The sequence below is a fragment of the Alligator mississippiensis genome, chromosome 5, assembly GCF_030867095.1.
Source record: "Alligator mississippiensis isolate rAllMis1 chromosome 5, rAllMis1, whole genome shotgun sequence".
Taxonomy (NCBI): Eukaryota; Metazoa; Chordata; order Crocodylia; family Alligatoridae; genus Alligator; species Alligator mississippiensis.
The window spans coordinates 193627389-193641163 of NC_081828.1; the positions used below are offsets into that span (position 1 = coordinate 193627389).

The following is a 13775-nucleotide window of genomic DNA, read 5'->3' on the forward strand; positions in this document are numbered from 1 at the left end:
AAGGGTGGGAGCAAGGCGCAATAGCGTATGTTTGGGGCTGTGTATACAATTTTTTTATAGTAGGTGTTTGACTTTCAGTGTATGATTTGTTTTTTTTCTGGTAATAGGATGGCAGCCCATTCCCCCTGCCCCAAGGAGTATTTCTGGGTGGCAAGGGGAAGGACTTTGAGTGGCAATGGTCAGGGGTTAAGAGGTGGGGCTTCTGGTCCCAAGATGGTAACAAGTGGGCAGGGCAACTATCAAGGAGTAGGGCTACATCCCTTGACAACTCACCAAAACTCCTTAAGCAGCCCTCCACCCAAAATCATTGCCTGCCCCTGACCTAGCCTATATTGTGCTGTATACTCACAAAAAAGCAAGCTTTGATGTTTCTTAATTTGTGAGTGCTGAATCAGGTAAAATGTATTAACATTTATTTTTGAATGGCATTTCCTAAATTATTTGAAAAGAAAGACAGATTTTTTATTTAAAATTTCACTAAGACTTTGAAGTGAGAATGGTTAAGTACACGTAAATGGAATTATTTAGCTGAATGTCACCAATACCCTTTGCAGCACAGCTGAGAACATCTGCAGTGCTTCTCCTGTGAATCTGAGGAGCTGCAAATAGCTCTCCTTAACCCATTCACATAATATAGTTTCAGAAAGGCAGCATCTCTGAGCACCTTACACAATGGGTAGAAGCCCTGTATAGCTACTTTGTACCACCCACGATATGCAGCGCTGAATTAAGGGGTCTTTTGCAATCTCAGGATCATGCATACCTTTTCTTTGTGTCATGAGGTTACCAAAGTACAGAATCTTTCTGATACGTGCACTTTATCCGCTGAACAAAAAACTCAGGCAGAATGTACTATGCAATATGCACAGCAGGCAACTTTCAAGGAGCTACAGCTCAGTTAGATCAAAACAATATTTCACTAGAGCAGTGTAAAGAACATTTACTCAGCGAGGGCTATTTCTATGCCAAGTTTCAGTTCTACCCACATCAATCTTGGCTGCAGAGATGCATGAAAAAAAGTCTCCAGATCTTTTTCTTAATAATGAGAAGGTATATATTTTACTCTCCTTATATGCAAAAGGAGCTGAATCAGTTTTGCTCAGTTTTTCAAAAGAAGTTCACCTTCAGAGAGAGATTATTCCAGGTAAACATTTCAAAGAATTTAAAATAACTGAAGCAGGGAGTTAGAATGAAAACTATTACATAAGCTTAACTACCACTTCTGCTTTAAGAATGTTTTATGTGGTTTCAGCTGAGACAATAGTAATGAACCTTCTATGGCTAAAAAGTGTGTTTTCTTTTGTAACCGGGTTTTGCATGCATCTGTGTAACTAGTCAATTCAACATACTACTATAGAACAAACACTTTGTAAGGATTAGTTTCTGAATGAAATATATATCTGGAAATTCAATAATATCCTCAAAGTCTTTTACTTAAAAAACAAACCAAGTCCTAATTTTTATTGAAAACAGCTCACTATTTGCTCTAAGCTCTGTTTAGTATGGAATTACTCTGTATGTGTGTGTGTGTGTGGTGGGGGGGTTGTAATGGGACTCTCAGTTAAATTGCAGCTGGTATATAAAGCAGTTTATCTGATGGAGCAATTTTAATACCATTTTATTGTATTTGTTATTTAACTGAAAAATAAATATAACTTCAGTAAATATATTTATATTAGGATAAAATATCCCATAGATGTTGAAAGCTGTTAAGCCTGAAGTTAGCTTATTTGTATCATGTATCCTGGAGAATGTCACCATTTTTATGAGTTTTGTGACCTTATGATTTATATGGGCCTTGAGAAATAACTATGTGTTTAGAATGGAGGAAAACAGTGGCCAATAAACATTCCCAGTAGCCTAAAAACAGGAACAGCTTGTTAGCTGAGGTCAGCCATATGACCTAGAGCGCAGTGACAGAGCATTGTTATGGCTGGAGCATGGGGCAATTCAACCATGCAAAAAAATTCAGCCCCAATGATCCACCCTTCATAAAAAAGCCTTTCTTAAAAAAAAAGGCAAGCAATAATTAGGAATAGAAAGGGAAATATAGATAGTGGCTCAGATTGATCTCGAGTGTAATTCAGAGACATCAGAAAAAAACCCCCAAAACTTCAGGAATGGATATGGCCTAAACTATTTTAAGAGAAAACTGAAAATAAAGTTAAATTCTTGCCAAACTTCACAAGTGTACCCTAAAGAATATTATACAGCTCCCCCCTGATATGAAGTGGCCACCTGTGAAAACAAGCAAATTTACACACAATGAGATGCCTAAACCAGCACCCGCTGATTTCAGTGACAACTGGATCAGGACCATATTGCATAAATATGTACCAGATCAAAACTATAAGTGAGTATTTCCCCTATGAAGGAACAGGGGGTAGGGGGAGAATTTATCCCCTCTATAAAACTTGCTGAGAATTATTCCCTTAAACCATGGAGAACTCTGCTCTGAACTACATCAGTCTCAGCTTTGGTCCCCTCAAACTTCCTGACAGCAAGATTTTAGCAGGATTTACACTGCTTTCGAATCCCCACTGTCTTTGGAATCGTTTCAGTGGAGAATCTAAGGTCAGCATTAATGTATTCCCAGGATTCTGGGGAAACAGCAAGTTTGTTGGACTTTAGGCTTTTGTTGGGGTCTGCTAAGTAGGGAGTGATACTGTGAAGGTGTCACTGTCCCCTTCCACAGTTCCTCTGCCAAGATGTTCCACATGTGCATATCCTTCACTCAGGGAAGTGTTCAGGCTGACTTTCCCCAGTAATGATCATACTGACCAAACCAGGGATGCCAGTAAATATAGTGGGCCATATGGTCCCTGTCTCTTATGAAAGTGGTTATGAGGGGGGAAAGGGGCAAGGAGGTTCTCTTACTCCTCATTGCTCTAATGGCAACAGTGATTATTGTACTCTGAAGATAAAAAGGATCACTTCTTCTCTGCACTTTTAGTCTAGTTCAGGGGCGCTCAATCTTTTGGCCCTGCAGGTTGGATGAGTGGCATGAGGTCAGTCCATAAGCCGCATTGAGCCCCACATGCCAGGATCTGGACCCACACTGCCTCCACCTGGCACCACATGTCCATATTGGGCCCACATTGCCCAGCCCTACACACACAGATCAGGCCTACTCTGCCCCAACCCAGATTGGGCTTTGGCCAACCCTGCTGGCCATGCCCCCTCCACCTGGATTTCACCCATACTGCCTCTGCCTGGATTGGGTCTGTGCTGCACTGCCCACAGCTGGCCCTGTTGTCCTGATAAGACCTCGCTACCCTCATCTGGCCCTATGTGTGCAGGCTGGGTCCCGAGCTGCTTTGGCCTGGCCTCCTATGCTGGAATCAGGCTCTGTGCCACCCTAGGGACTTGAACTGGCCCTGCATGGCTTTGCGTACCTGATCCTGCACACATAGCTCACAAGACCATGCTATCTAGGCCATAGGGCTCCCCACAGAACCAGAAATGTGATAGTAGAGGAGCTGCCACAGCTACCCCACTGTCAAATATTCATATCTAAGGGGAGTCCTACAGGCTGGATTACACGGCTCCATGGGCCATATCTGACCCCCCATTGGCTGGGGGTTAACCATCCTGGTCTAGTTTAGGGAGCTATCCAGCTACACAAAGGGTGCATCTACATGTGCCAATTTAAGGTGCTTTAGCCCAATTTAAGGTGCATTAAGGGCCTATGTCTACATGTGTGTGCCCTTAATGCTCCTTAAAAATGGCAGTTGTAGGCTATTCATGGCAAAATTTGATACATGCAAAAGCACTATGTAGATGCATTAAGGTGCATTAATGCTGTATATGGACTGACTTGGGACTAACTTTAGTCCCATGTCAGTCCACACACATGGTGTTAATGCGTTTTAACGTGTGTATGTGAGACTTAAGCCTAAATCGCCTTAATGTGCATTAAGTTAATGTGCATTAAATTTAGGCATGCCTAAATGCACATGTAGGCACACCCAAAGAAAATCACAATCTCCACTGTGTAGCCTTCATGGTCCCCTGTGGTTGAGAGGTTCTCCTGAGGCAGTGCAGCTCTGCATCCTTTCCCGTCTCTCGTACAGTTCAAAACTGTGATTTATAGTTTTAAAATTATCATTGCTCAGCAGGTAATTGTCATCTGAAATAGATATTGTGATGTCTGTTAATACAAAGGCTTGTGAAGGCAATTCCCCTTCCCTTCTAGTGCCAGTTGTCATAAATATATTTTCCGGAGACATAAAATATTGGGTTAAGTTTTAGAATATTACAGCTCCAGTATATAAAGTATACCATGACCATTGCATACTGTACCTATAATATCCAAATCTGATGGCTATAACTAGCTGTGATCTATCTTACTTTCAAATAATATGTTAATTACTTGCTCAGCATTAGCCAGTCTGGGCATTGTTTAGTTCAGCCTAAGAAGAACAGATTTTTTTTTCTAATGCTGAGCCTTTTTTTCACTTTCATACACAACTCCTTTCTATTTGAACAGTTCATGTAGTTCATGCTGCAGTCTAGTCGTTACTGCATATTTCCTTGTTAAACTTTACAGTGTAACATTACCACTTTTTGTTACACTGTAAACATTTCCAAGATACAAGATCCTGTTTTTTATTACAGGTCTGAAATGGTAATAAGCCTCCTCCTCAGAACCATGAAGAAAACCCCTTTAACAAATTAAATGTACACAATCTTCATTAGCTTTAACCTAAATTTGGTTTCAAGGGTATTAGAAGGTCAGACAGGTGCTTTTTTTTCTTTCTTCCTTTCTCTCTTCTAATTCTGTCTTAGTAAATATAGCAAAATCATGAGAAAGTGTTCCAAATAACAGCTGAAATAAGAGTGAGGCAAAATTCTGGATGACTCGCAGCAATTACACCACTTTGGGACAAATGCATTCCTGGTATAATTCTAGAGAAGTCATTTTTGGCATGTTTGGCATATTACATACTATATTTCAGCTTTTCCACATTTATTGCACATTTCTGTCTTTGAATTAGATATCATGAAATGTCCTTTCCCTCCTCTGCATGGTTGCCATATGTTTAATTTAGAAACCATAGGAACAACACAATGCAGCTTTAAGAAATATTTTGTATTCTAGCCTCTCTTCCACTTGAAAAACATCAGTTAAAAATAGCTGAAGAATGGAAAAGGAATAAGTGAAGATCACCTCCACCCCACCACCTTTCTGTCATGAACGCATGGAAAATCCTTTATGCAAGCAACAAGGAGGCATCTTGGACAGGAAGGAGCAATAGGTGGGTTCTCTGTGGCATCATGCTCTGGGAAAGTCATAGTTTCATAGTTGGTAGGGTCGGAAGGGACCTGAGCAGATCATCAAGTCCGACCCCCTGCCATGGCAGGAAAGAGTACTGGGGTCAAACAACTCCGGCAAAGTGTTCATCCAGCCTCCTCTTAAAGACCCTCAGGGTAGGAGCCAGCACCACTTCTCTTGGAAGTTGGTTCAAGATCCTAGCCGCCCTGACAGTGAAGTAGTGCCTCCTGACGTCTAGTCTGAATCTACCCTCTGCCAGCTTGTGACCATTATTTCTAGTCTAGTCCTGGTAGCGCTCGGGGGAACAGGGACTCCCCCAATGCCTGCTGGTCCCCCCTGACTAGTTTGTAAACAGCCACTAGATCCCCCCTCAGCCTTCTCCTGTGGAGGCTGAACAGGTTCAGGTCCCTTAGCCTCTCCTCGTAGGTCCCATAGCCTCTCCTCTCCCTGCTGCCCCCTGATCATGCGAGTGGCCCTTCTTTGGGCCCTCTCCATGTTGTCCACATCGCTCCTGAAGTGTGGTACCCAGAACTGGGCGCAGTACTCCAACTGCAGCCTGACCATAGGAGCAAAACTGTAAAGGCATAGACTAGGAAAGGCTGTACAAGTTTGTCTGGGACTCTAGTTAATTGTACAACCCATAAAAAAGCCTGTAGCACCACTATTCTTGGCACCCAAATTAACTTGACAAGAGCTAACCAATCATGACTATGTGTGCTGTAACTGTACACATGCTAAGGAGCATTATTATGGATGTGCAGTCCGACTGGGACAAAAGTTAGTCCCAAGTCAACGGACAACACTGTATTGATGCACATTAGTGTGTCTACATGTTCGCTAATACGACTTAGCTATTTGTTCATATGTTTGATACTTGCTTTATGCAGATATCAAATTTAAGCTTAACTAGCCTAAAACCGCCATTTTAAGGTGCATCAGGGGTGTGCACATGTAGATGTGCACCCTTAATGTACTTTAAATTGGGCTAATGTGCATTAAATGCACGTGTAGACATGCCCAGAATGTATCAGTTTGGAAGCTGAAGGCAATTAGCTGAGTGATTCATCCTGCCTTGAGGGAAGGCAGTTCAGAAACAAATATGTCAGAGCGGTCATTCTTCATGGGCACCACAAACTGTTAATTAGAGCTCTCCTGTAGCCCAAACACCAATAAATAGCCCTATTGGGAGAAGGGTGCACAGAAAATTCACCTGGCATAGTATATATTTGAAGAGCACCTGCAGAGGAGAGCTCAGACTTGCATGAGCTTCTGGGGACCACCACACTAGATAAACAATAATATCAACACTGATGATGATGACGATGATGATAACAATTAATCATAATGAGAGGCACTGGATAGAGCCCTGGTCTAAGATTAGGGGTTCTGAAACTACTCTCTGTTTTGTCATAGACTTGTCAGATGACCTTGGGCAAATCAGTTCACTTTTCATTTTCCCCATTTGCAAAACTGGCACAATTATAAAACAGATTGAGATTTCCTGTTAGAAAGTACCATCTAGAGTCTAAGTAACAATTAAAAATAAACTTATAATGCAATAGTAGCAAATGCTTTATCACTAGGATTAAACTAATTATAAATATTATAGGGATAACTACCAAAACTGTCTCCTTGTTTCTAGTCCTTTTAGGTTTTGCTTGAGTTTTCTAATTTTGCAAGTGGATAGCAAGTAGCAAGAACAAGTGGTTCTGAAACACTTCACCCTTTGATGAGTCTGTTATTCAAAATGCTCATTTTGATACAAGGTATTGTTCTGGCCTTGCAATTACATCAAACTTCATTGTGCTAAGCACCAGTACAAAAACATCTCTTCATAATTCTCAGATGCTTGGGGGCAGTTTTGTCTAGATGTGCAGAGATTTACGCACATATGTCCCATTAGCGTTAATAAGAGTTTTGTATATAAATCCCCAGACACTGCAAAAAGGCTCTTGTGTATCCTGTAGCTGCCAAGGGTGGAGTCTTAGTAACAATGAGACTGAAAAGAGTATAGGATTTTTATGTCTCTTTTGAATAAGGATGGACTTTTGCTGGGTAAACCTATGGTAAGTGTGATGGTCATGAGATACTATGTGCGTGGTCTGAGCTGCTATCTACATGCCCACTGAAAATCCAGTGGACTTTATTGTCATTCTTACCAGCAGTAGACTCAGTGCAACTTGAAGCCTGGGGATACTGGATATAGCTATTAGTCAAGTCAGTTAACCAGAATAGGAACAATGGAGAAGATGAGCTGTTTCCAGAATCCCTGCAGAATTTCCTACACCAAGCCTGACTGATTAGGCTTTTTTGGTGGGGGTGAGAAATAAATATTACTGTTAGAGAAAGTGCTGGCATTTGTGCAGTATGTTAATTTTATTCCAGTGATTTTTTAAAATAGATTTATTGCAAAAATGTCTTGTTGCACACTAGCCTTAAACAAATTTGTATACAGGATAGATTACATATACAACGTGTAGTTGTCAAAACAGTGTGATTTGATTAATGATGCTGTTAATTCTCTGACTTATACAGATCCCTCCCCTTTTCAGTTGACATCATGCATTGCAAGGTTAATGATTTTTCTTGCTAGCCTTTTCATACTTCTGTAATATTATAAATGGCTCTCCTTTTTGTTAGTGAGTAGGAATCAGGATCACTGTCATTGACACCTTCAGGCAACACCAGAGGTGAAGGTATCAGCAATAACACTACACTTCTGCAAGTCACTTTGAATTTGGAATTCCTGTCAACAAGTATGACTGGCTCCCTTTAAACGCAACATAAAGAGATCAGCTTGCTCTTCTTTGGTATGTGCTGTGATTCTCAGTGCTGTCAAGGCATACCGATGTAAATCATGCTCACTCCGGCTGTACAGTCTTTTAAATGTTTTTTGTATCTTCCTCCAGCCTTAAACTGATGTGCTTTATAATCAGAAAGCCAGAAAGATGCTTTCAGGAAACAACATGGCTTCATATGTATAGGTCCCTGAAAATATCCAGCTTTGATTTACAAATGGCTCAAAGGTGTGTATGCTTTGCATGGTTAATACTCCCTGTGCCCCTGTGATATCACTAGAACTTCTGGTTTTGCAGGAGCTCAGGACTAAGCTTCTGGTCAAACATTCATTGTGGGCCCGGTTCTGCTATCTTTAACTCTCACTGGGTCTACATGAGATGTTTACTGCTCAGTTGACTAATTAGCTGTGCAGTAAACATCTCAGAGTCTACACATGTGTCCCTATTAGGGTGCACAAAATTAAAAGAATCCACAGCAGGGTTGTACTTGTACTGTAAATACAAGTACTATCCTGCTGTGGAGTTTTTGTGTGTGCAGCAGCACACTTGTAGACACTAATTGATTGGCTAGGGCATGAAGGTACTTCAGTGCAGAAACTGCCTGCCCCACACTTAAGCACCCTTGTGCCCCAGCCAGCTCCACTGCTGCACATTGAGCCTGGCTGGAGCAGTCCCTAGCTGACAGGATGACCTCTGGGGGCTGCTCTGACTTGGCACAATGTGCTGTGGTTTGAGCGCATATGTAAACTGTGCACCTGGGAGCTTCCCAGGATCAATAAATTGCAGAGCTCTTCAGTTTATTGCTGTGCACTAATGGCACATGTAGATGTGCCCAATGGATAGTAACATTCTGTAAAGAGCAAGAGAAGTGAATGTAAGGAGGATGGCAGACTTGGGTTCTATGATATTATTGCTGCCAAGATCCCTGTACACGTTCTCTTTCATACACATACATACACAGAAAAGCTGTGGTTAGCAAGCACTGCACAAAATGTAACCACTGTTGATTGGCCACATATATGTTGATGGTTTAATTCTTTATATTTATTTTCATTTTATAGCACTAGCTTCAATTGGTTAGCACTTCAAAACATTTAAAACCTATTATCCATCACAAACATGAGGCAAGGAACTTTAGTAAAATGACATATGCAATACCAGTTGTAAGTATTTCCCATCCTCATACAGAACACATTCTTTAAACTTTCCAAAATGTGATATATTAACAGTATCAGGTACGAATATGCTAATTAAATACATTAAGAACTAACCTGGACAGTTCTTATGTTCTTGACATCAGTGGGACTAGCATATGAGAAAGTACTCAGCAGTATAAAGATTGAATAATCTAATACAAATATTTAACTAAACAGACTTAAATCATTAGATTAAGACTTTACTGTTCTGTAATATGACCATCATACAGGGATGGTATCTATAACATGGCAATTAAGGCTACACAAATAACAGATGAATAACTCTGGTAATAAGGTTATAACTGTATCAGTTGCTACATACTCTAAAATACCTTAGCAGATGCATATGAATTAGAAATGTGTAAAGTTGAACCACTTAACACAGTTATAGATAAGCCTTCTTATACTCAATCAAGGCTTATCAGCATCACTAAAGGTAGGTTTCCAATTTTTGTCAACTTAGTTTTACTTAGTTGATACCTGTTGCCAATCCTGCAGTTTCTGCCTGATTTAGGTACCTGTGACTAGCACACTGACATTTACAAAGATATGCTCATACTTTCAGTAAGTGTTCAGATATTACGCAAACGGGTTGTAAAGCGCAAATTCAGTTTCTGCACAATTTCAAAACAGCATAAAAAGTAGAGATGAAAACAGGTTCTGAGGTAGCCTTGCTGTTGCTGGAAAGCAAGAGCATCTCACCTAATAATTTACACATGGCCTGTTGCCTGACATTTTAAAGGCCTTTTTGATCTCTTTCTTTTGGTTCTTTGCGTTGTGAGCCACTGTAGGGTGCAGTACATTGCAAGCAGTGAACTAAATACCAAGCTTATTTTGCTAATATCTCTTTTAGTAGAAAAAATGATTGGGTGCTTTTATAAATGGTTACTCCATGGGTGTCTGTAGAAAGCAACTTTCATCCAGTGCCTTTTAAAAGCCATCAGCTTTTCAGACAAAAACCAATCCATAAAACTGCCAAGTTCAAATTTTCAACTATTATCAAGGCAATAATTCTTTGACACCTTATTAAGCTGATTTGCTATTTCAGTTGGCACAAATTAGAAACAGAATTTTATCTAATATAATATGATTTTGGAAATTAATTTAATGCAGGACTGTCAAAGATACAGTCCATGCACTGAATCTGGCCCACAAAGCCCTATCACCTGGCCTGCAGTGCTGCTTGTGGGCCTTGGACTGAACCAGGAGGCTGCATGTGACATGCCAGAAGAGCCCCATGCGCTGCACACAGCGCATGGGGCTGGTGCTAGGTCACACTGAACACAACATGCAGTGGGGCTGGGCTGGCTACATGTGGTGCCTCTGCTGGAAGGGCTCTTCATGCTGGATCCAGTCCGTCTTGCAGGCCCAGTTCAGTATACAGACCAGTCCCATGTGCCAGCCCCATCATGAGTTTGGCACATTAAGGTATATTATTCCCTTGCTGTAAATTTGTTGTGTATTTGTTTTTTTATATGTATGTGGCCATAATATTAGGGTACGGTGAATTATATTTTATGGGAGAGGCAGCTCTTCTGGTGGGTGGACAAATATATATTTCCACAACTGTATTATTGCTTCAGCACAAGGAGATAAGTCTGAAAATCTGAAATGGAAAAATGACATATTGGGAACTTCAGCTGCAAAATTCAAGCTAAAAGGATGCAAACTTTTCTACATTAACTTAAAAAACAAAACTCCTCCTGAACTCAAAGGGAAGAAAATCACATCTGTAGTTTATGCCAAACTGGGTCAAAATGTACACGAATTCAAGCGTGACATGAACTCATTTGAAAGAGAACATGAAGTAGATATACAAAATCATAGAATCTGTATCAGATGCATAACCACTGCAAGTCATTTGACTTTGAATGAGTTATGACAGGGGGATATTTGGTCCCTTATGTCTCCATTGGGTCAGATTTAGAATAGGAGGTCTTGAATTAATTTGTAGTTAGCAAATTTTAAGTATCTGCATTTAAATTAATTGCCTGACAAAGGGTTTTTGAACCCGAAAGCTTGCTTAATAACTATTCTCCAACCATTTGGGTTGGTCTAATAAAAGATATCAAATTCACCCAAGGAACCTTGTCTGCCTATGTCCTTAGACCAACACGTCTACAACCCAAACCCCTGCATTTCAATTACACATGTAACATGTTATACAATCTGGGAAGAAGCAGTGGGGAGCTCTTGTCAGCTGTGCTCCATATTATCAATACACACATATTAAAAGGTAAGTATCCTTTAGATTTACAGACTGATTTGGTTTGTCAGGGACTTCTTGTGGCTCATCTCATTTACCCTCCTGTATAACAGAGACTTATTTAATTATTCTCCAAATGATCACTGTGAGAAGTGTCACTTCTAGCCTTCAATATCTCTCTTGACAGCATGTTACTTTGCTTAAGTGATCTCATAGTTCCAGCATTTTCATAATATTTAACCTAAATTTTGCAGGCTACAGATTAAACCCACTTCTTCCCTTAGCAAACACAATGGCTTCACGGCTATCAAACCATATTTCTAACATGAAACAGGAATTTATACTATGCCTCTTTTCTCAGAATACTTGCCGTCAGGCTGACCTTTGACTCTCACACCTTAAATACATCTCCTGGCATCCTGTGCGAAAGAAAACAGACATCACTTGCTTCCTAAATATTTTACAACTTTCCGTGGCTAATTAATCAGTCTGACACAAGTTGCTGTTCATTTACCTTGACCTAGAAAATATGGACCAAAGCACTAGAGCAACAATTGTCAGAACCATGTTCAACAGGTATATATTTAACTGGTTGATGGAGAAAGGGAAGTATATTCACTTGGCTATATTTTTCCATTCTGCTACACCAGTGCAACTTTCCTGCCAATGTGCCTACTTCATTGCAGGCAAAAATGGAATATGGTTTCATTGGGCCTGTTCCAATCCTGGTGTAACTCAACCAAGCTCAATAAAGTTGCTTGAGGGAATAATTTGGCCCAGTATGTTCAAGCATTTGCCATCTGCTAAAGCACAAAAACCACAACAGAAAAGCCCAAACTGAAACAGCTCATTACAGAATAAGGATGTGAACCTACCATCGCCATGTGACACAGTATCATTTTTCACATATGCTTGGGAATCTTTTCCCATGCTTTTGCAGGCGGGGAGAAGGGGAGAAGGGCTGGAATACGTGAAGTGACAGATGAAGAAAGGAAATACGTTTTTTCTTTTCCTTTTCTGCTATTTAGGGAAGAGGCTGCATTTTGAATAAATAGTAAAAGCACCTATAGCTTATAGATAGCCAAATAAGCATCTAAAATAAAGAAAGAAATGGTACACATCCTACCTTAGGCAATTCTCAAATGATCTCCCTAATAGAAAGTTTTTTTCCTATCATGATTTATTGGTGATTTGCTTGTGACCTGAAACAACAGGGAATGGACAGAAGAGCAAATACTTTGGTGTAGTATACCTGTTTTTTCTATACTAATGTACATTACAGCATGATCAGGAACATACAAATTTGCTGCTCTAACAGGAGTTGCATGCACCTTTCCACTACATTGTGGGCTGCAAAGAATAGTCTGTTTCCCTTTAGCAAATAGGTGCCTTGATGGACATAGACAGATGAAATCTAAACTCCTGTATATTACACCACTGTTTTACCCTTGATTCTTTCAGAAGTCTGCATCATCTGTCCACTACTTTTGTACACAGGCATAATGCTGATTACATCAACAAAATGGTTGAATGTTAATGCCGTAAATAAAAGAGTAAAAGCACTGTCATAATGGGCCCTGTCCCATCATGTGAACTATACTCAAAACTCCAGCAGAACTGCATATGTGTTACATATGAAGAAAACTAGCAGTATTAAATATAGCACTGCCTTATGCAATGCAACACCTTTGAATATGCTTATGGTATTCCCAAGTCCTGGATGCTTGACCTCACATTTTCATTTTGCTACAACATGTGAAGGAGTATTGACTTTAATGGATTCACAAAGGGTGTAAAATCAGAGAACAATTTGGTTCTTAGATTCAATTTTTACACTCAAAGTAAATTATTGTCAGGGAATATCATTCATAATTTAATTGTTACTGAATCCAGAACCTGAGATGAAACAGTAACTTCAGCAGTACCTTAAAATATATTCCGGTATTTTGTGAAGGAACATAACAAGTGATTCAGTGTCTACATAAATGCATGCAGGAGTTTAGGTTGTAGCCGTGTTGGTCTAAGGACATAGGCAGACAAGGTTCCTTGGGTGAATTTGATATCTTTTATTAGACCAACCCAAATAGTTGGAGAATAGTTATTAAGAGAGCTTTCGGGTTCAAAAACCCTTCGTCAGGCTAAGGAAGTTTCAGCAGTTGGTGTGTGCTCTTCCTGGATTAGACCAACTATTTGGGTTGCTCTAATAAAAGATATCAAATTCACCCAAGGAACCTTGTCTGCCTACATAAATGCACGGTATTCTACCTAATGCAAGATCCTCAGCAGGTCTATATTGATAT

The 13775-nt window shown here is 40.2% G+C and overlaps 1 protein-coding gene and 1 long non-coding RNA gene across 6 annotated transcripts in view; one reads left to right on the forward strand and one right to left on the reverse strand.

Moving 5' to 3' along the window:
• Positions 1–13775, reverse strand: part of NRP1 (neuropilin 1) — a 155135-nt gene that overhangs the window by 107434 nt on the left and 33926 nt on the right. The gene's annotated exons all lie outside the window — the stretch shown is intronic.
• Positions 921–8047, forward strand: LOC109285935 (uncharacterized). 2 transcript variants are annotated; one of them, XR_002093831.2, is made up of 3 exons: positions 921–1144; positions 5102–5258; positions 7916–8047. It is a non-coding gene; the product is annotated as an uncharacterized LOC109285935 (long non-coding RNA). The 2 variants fall into 2 exon arrangements; XR_002093832.2 differs by having other exon boundaries at positions 921–1050.